General features: G+C 29.6%; 1 protein-coding gene and 1 long non-coding RNA gene across 2 annotated transcripts in view; both read left to right on the top strand.

Moving 5' to 3' along the window:
* LOC136796253 (uncharacterized) overlaps window positions 1-3,537 on the top strand; it is a 41,153-nt gene extending 37,616 nt beyond the window's left edge. The window contains exon 3 of the long non-coding RNA XR_010843942.1: window positions 2,953-3,537. This is a non-coding gene — a long non-coding RNA (uncharacterized lncRNA). The remainder of the gene's footprint in view (window positions 1-2,952) is intronic.
* Window positions 1-5,630, top strand: part of LOC106677924 (alkaline phosphatase) — a gene marked incomplete at both ends in the record, with an annotated part of 709,077 nt that overhangs the window by 266,917 nt on the left and 436,530 nt on the right.

Below are 5,630 nucleotides of genomic sequence, written 5' to 3'. Positions count from 1 at the left end.
TGTTATATATTTTTTCTGTTTTTCTTTCCGAATTGTGGCTACTGTATCCTGAAATAATATTTTCCCTAGGGGAATCGAACCTTCTCTCGATTATAGCCCGGTTGAAGGATACCTAGTTGACCGTGACTCCAGAGAGAAAATAAATTTTAGCTTGTTCTCTCGAAGTCCGGAATCTTCTAAAGCTCTCCAATTTTCCGTGGAGTGGCGATTCTTTTCGGTAAAAGGGTTTTCCCCTTCTACACAGCTTTTTTCCATCGTTTTGGTCCTATTGCTTTTCCAGGTTTGGTGTCATGCCTTCATTCCTGTTTCGAGGGTAAGGTTATTAAAAGTTTTACCTCCCATTTACTTTCTTTCTGTTTTTCTATTATTTCATACTGCAGTTCTTTATTTATTGATGTATAAACTGCAAGTCAAAAAATTAAGAATAACACAGTTTGTAAGAAAATTCGATTAGTGTTTCAATTAATAAAACATAACTAAATTACCAATTTTAAGAGAAATATATTGCAAAAAAATTACATAAAATAGTACCATGTCAAATGTAGTAGGGAAGTAAAAAAAATAATTAAACCTTTAACTAATGAAATTATCAAACACTTGATGTCACACTGTTTTTCAAATATAATTAATCCAAGTCCCAAAACTTTGGTTAACCATTAAACATTTTTAATGGTTTTCATACCAAAAGGCCTTCATAAAATAATGGTTAATAAATCTTTGTTTCACATTTTGCTTATTTGACCTAAACACAGTTAAAATTCTATATAATCGGGAACTATGGCGAAGGTGATCTTGTGCGTTATAGAGAGGTTTCGGTTAAGAAGGGGTTTATTTCAATAAAGCACGAAAATGTAACTAAAAAATTATTCACATATATTATTTTCAACTTTCAATTTTGACATTCGATAAAAATCGTAATAAAGATCAAAACTTTTTATTTTTATTTTCACAAAAAAAAAAACAGATTAAGAATCAATTATAAATCATTGTCAATTTTTTATATTTGTGTAGAATGTATTTCTGTCCCTGAGCCCTTTTAGGGACCGTTATGGGAAACACTGGTAATGCTAATGTTAATGTTATTCATTTATATGAGCGCAAACTAAATTACAAATTATTATGTTATTATATTAAATTATTACTAAAATTTCTTTATGTGAACAAATATTTCATTTAAAAAGGAATTTTCACTTTCAATTGGCATATATAACAATGTTTGAAAAATAAAACTACTTCTATTTGTTTTTTATCAATTTGATGACGTTTCGACTTCCGTCCATTTTCTCATCAATATCTGATGTCAATATAAAATTATCCAAAATTTAAAATTATTCCATATAAATCATTATTATTAATACAATAAACTTTTTTTTTTTAATCAAAAACATAATATTATTGTTTATTTCGTTTGTTTGGATGCCTTATTCTAATTTTCATATACAATATAGGAAGAAATATTATTTTAACTTGTCCATATCTTTTAGTTCTACTTGATTCAAATTTAAATTAATTATTTAATTTATTAAATGAATTTTCTTCATGTTGAAATACAAATCTTTATTAAATGTATAAAGTGATTATTTTTTTTATTCACTTTATTATATTAGTGTTATTATCCTAAGCATATCGACCAAGTATAATTAATTAATTCAACAATTAATAATAATATAGCAGGGTACTATTTAGATTATATTGCAAATGTAAATTTCATATCGGTTCGTTATTGATTACTAGATTTAATTAAGGTCTGGAATATAAAATTACTCCAGATCGATTAGCGGACGCATACAGTTTTTCAGTTTCACCGGTCCGATAGGTTACTGTTGTAATGTCGAAATAGTTTCTACAAGAAATAATTATTTGTTTTAAATTTCACTTAACCTCTTTTTGAGCTTGACAGTTGATAGGTCGACATCAAAAGAAAAATGTTAAAATTTTGAAACTTGAAGGATTGTGATTCCTGTTAAAATTGAAGTTTGTCAGTAGATCAATTGAAAGAACTTATTGGGGATAAATAATATATATTACATATTTATTTGTTTATGGGGCAACCTCAATGCAAACTGAGTTACCCTGTGCAATACATAGTTGCATATATCACTGTTGTTATTGTAAATAGTAAATTGAATACCAAATTATTATTACCCAATATTCAACTCTAAGTATATGATTTTGGGTTATATAAATAAATAAAAGTTTAAGATCTAATCGTTATGGTACTGACTGAAATTCATACAAATAATTTCGGCTAATATTGCTTAGTTTCGCCATGCATCGAAATCAAAAACGATAAAAAATGATAAGTCCTCAAATGCCGTTTCATCACAAGCTGGACAAAGCTTCTGGGGGTTCAAAGTATATTCGTGTGTATCTACACTTGGAGTTATTGCATATTTACCGGAGAGTCGCTGTAGGGAAATTATTCTCAATTGAGCTTATAATTAAGTAGCTTTGAGGATTACCCTAACGTATCTCGGATTATAGATCTTTACACTTGAAGAATTTTCTAATGCTTTATGAGGTCTTTCTTATTCAGATTTTGGTATTGGATCATTAAACAATATCGGGTCCAACATTCCGAAGATTTCCTAAGTTTTTTCTGATCTGCATTACCCAATAATTTTGCAAAGTCGACCTATTTTTTCACCAGGACATAATTTGATTTTTGTACAAAGCCCCCGAATGCTTTGTACAAAAATCAAAGTATTGTCTATATAAAGGCATTGTCTTTATATAATATAATATAATGTGTGTACTGACTGTGTATGATATAAAGATATATGTTCTGAAACGAACGAGGATTAGTTTCAGCTCAAAGCAGGGAGGTAAGTAGAAATTGTGTGATGTGCGCATTGCACCATATTATATTTTTATTATTAATGAATATGTTAATGATTTTAAAAATTTTTTTTCGCGTATAGTGACAATTTTAACTTTGATTTTTGATAACAGATGAAAAAGGAGGAAAGTCTATAGCGTCGACGTTCGAATTCCATGGAGTGGTTTCAGGGACCAGACAGGATTAGTTAAAGGTAGGAGTTGAATCATTTGGCTAGGGGCAATATCCCTAGTCGTGCAATATCCTCTCCCGGTCAGGAATTCCAATCAACTGCCGGGCAGTTAGTCTACTTTCACCCCTTCTGTCCTGTTATGCTCCTTCTTTAACACCCCTGTCAATCGTAAGGATTTTTTATTTCTATCCTTGGTATTGATATTGCAATATTAAGAACTTGGAACTTTTAAATCCCTTTTTTACATATATATCGTTTTAACCGATTAATTATTAGTTCGTATTGTTATAATATGGATTGAATAATTGTTTTATAGATAATTTTTTCAACTTTTAGAGACTGATATTTATTCTTTAAATAAATCAATTAGTATTCAGGTTAAGTCTCAATACTCTTTATTATTTCTTTAACAGTCCAATGTTACGGACAATTCGGCCATCCTCAAGGACAACCCAACTATTTATGCAATTATTTATTAGATCATAAAGGACTAATCCTGCTAGTGATACTGATAAATTTCCTTCCATTGAAAACCCAAAAAGCTGTCTATATAGTGCACCAATGACTTAAGTATGCTATTTTCACAACATATTTTTATGTCCTCTACAAAAAATTGTATATTTGTGTCTAATTTTATTTACTCCCAGTTATCACTTATGATTTTATAAATCAATTTAAGTGAAATATTTGTAAATAAAGAGGCAACGTCATAACTTATCATAATCTCATCTTCTTTAATTTTATTCTTATTATGTTTCTCTTTTGCTTCAATTACATTTATTATGCCAATATAATAATAAGATAATATAATAACAATTATAATGACAAGATAATATAACATCATGTTTATAATTGGTCTCAGTGGTTTGTCTTCGTAAAGGTATTTTCCCAGACCACACATCTTAGGATGGTTACAATGTTTTCTTGTGTGGATTAAGTTTTTCGTTACTAATCATTTTATTTTTGTAGAGCTTTTGGAACTAATTTGTTTATTTATATCTGGTAGCGGGTCTGTCCTAAGTTTTTTATATGTGTATTAAAGAAGTTTTTGGTATCTCTCTAGTATCATCGTCATGAAATAAGAAGTTTGAAAAATTCCCAATTCTCGTCCTGTACCTACCACAGCATTCAATTATAAAGTTAGAAATTTTTAATCCGTCGTTTAACAGCTCGTTATAGTAAATTTGAACTTAAACTAATCATTACTAATAATAATCCAGTTACAATGAGAATAAAACTTAGGAAAAAATGGAATAAACTTCAAATAATTTAAATTTAATTTGGAGTTTCATTATAATTGAGTTTAACATGCATTCAATGTACGTGTCTATGAATGTTAAAATAAATAAACAATTAGTAAAAAAATATTACTTAACGATATGACACAGTAAGATAACCTTATTTGAATTAAGTAATACTCGATTTGCAGTAGCGATACTGAAAATGTGCTTGAAGGTAGTAGTTACTCGATAGTGAATTACTCCAGAAGTCTACAGTTTCTGCAGAACCTGCAGAAATTCTTTATGATGCAGGGGATCGGATGAAGCCTCCATGCCGGTTGAGACACTCCTGAGACCGGTCGTCTCTGGTGGATGGACTGGTAGTCATGGATATTACATATCCTCCTGCTCGTTACATGCGAGGACCATGATGAATCGTAAGTCGGATCTCGGATCCTCGCTCAGCTATTAGTACTGCCTTGGATTGGGCTGGGCGAGTTGGATTGGCAGATGAGCTAACCACTATTTACAAAAGTTCGATAAATTTTAAAAGAGCATTGATTGAGAACTTTCTTCGTTATACTGTCTTCAAAAGGTTTTATTTTCAACCATATGGAGAAACGATCAGACATTTCGTAGCAATATCTTCCTTCAGTGACTCTTTATTTTTGAGGAGGCTTTGTAGCGGTCTCCGACGTCTGGTGTAGCCTCTTCTTCAGAGACTCATTATCTAATTACCACAATTAATTAGATAATGATTAGCTCATTTTCCAAAAAAACGTGTCTTTGAACAATTTGATATTCATAATTTGTGTTATGCTGTTGCATAATTTGTGTTATGCTGTTGTTAAAATTTAAAAGCGAGTTTTAATTATCAAATATACATGAACGGTCAAAGTGTTCGTCAGAGCAAGAAATATTCATTTCATGGGAATAAAAGTTTAAAATAATTATTATTTAATCAAAATGAAAAAATAAATCCATACAAAGTTTTTAAAAATTATTGAAATATAAAACTAATTAAGGTACAAATATATTATTGGAGGCTATCGTAATAGTAAAGGTTCTATAGTAGAAAACCAGCTTGACAAAAAGAGACATCTCGTGCATTTATTATTATATTAAAATTATCTAAATATGCTGTGATAGTATTTGTTTTAATATACTCTTTTATTTATAATGAATGATTCGAAAACCACTTTTTTGATATAATTAACTCCAGTAGAGCTATTATATCCGTGAATGACCCAAACCTTCCCTAGAAAGCTTTATTATTGAATACATTCCATGGATTATTTTCAACATCCTAAAACAATAGATATATGTTGAATATTTATGGATAATACATTTTTTTTTATTCTCAACCACGTGATTTCGGATGAACGGGGCAAATGGTTAT

This window comes from Halyomorpha halys, unplaced genomic scaffold (assembly GCF_000696795.3).
Source record: "Halyomorpha halys isolate HHAL.00 unplaced genomic scaffold, Hhal_1.1 Scaffold113.1, whole genome shotgun sequence".
NCBI lineage: Eukaryota > Metazoa > Arthropoda > Insecta > Hemiptera > Pentatomidae > Halyomorpha > Halyomorpha halys.
The sequence above is the reverse complement of the archived record's forward strand: the minus strand, read 5'-3'. Positions and strand labels throughout refer to the sequence as shown.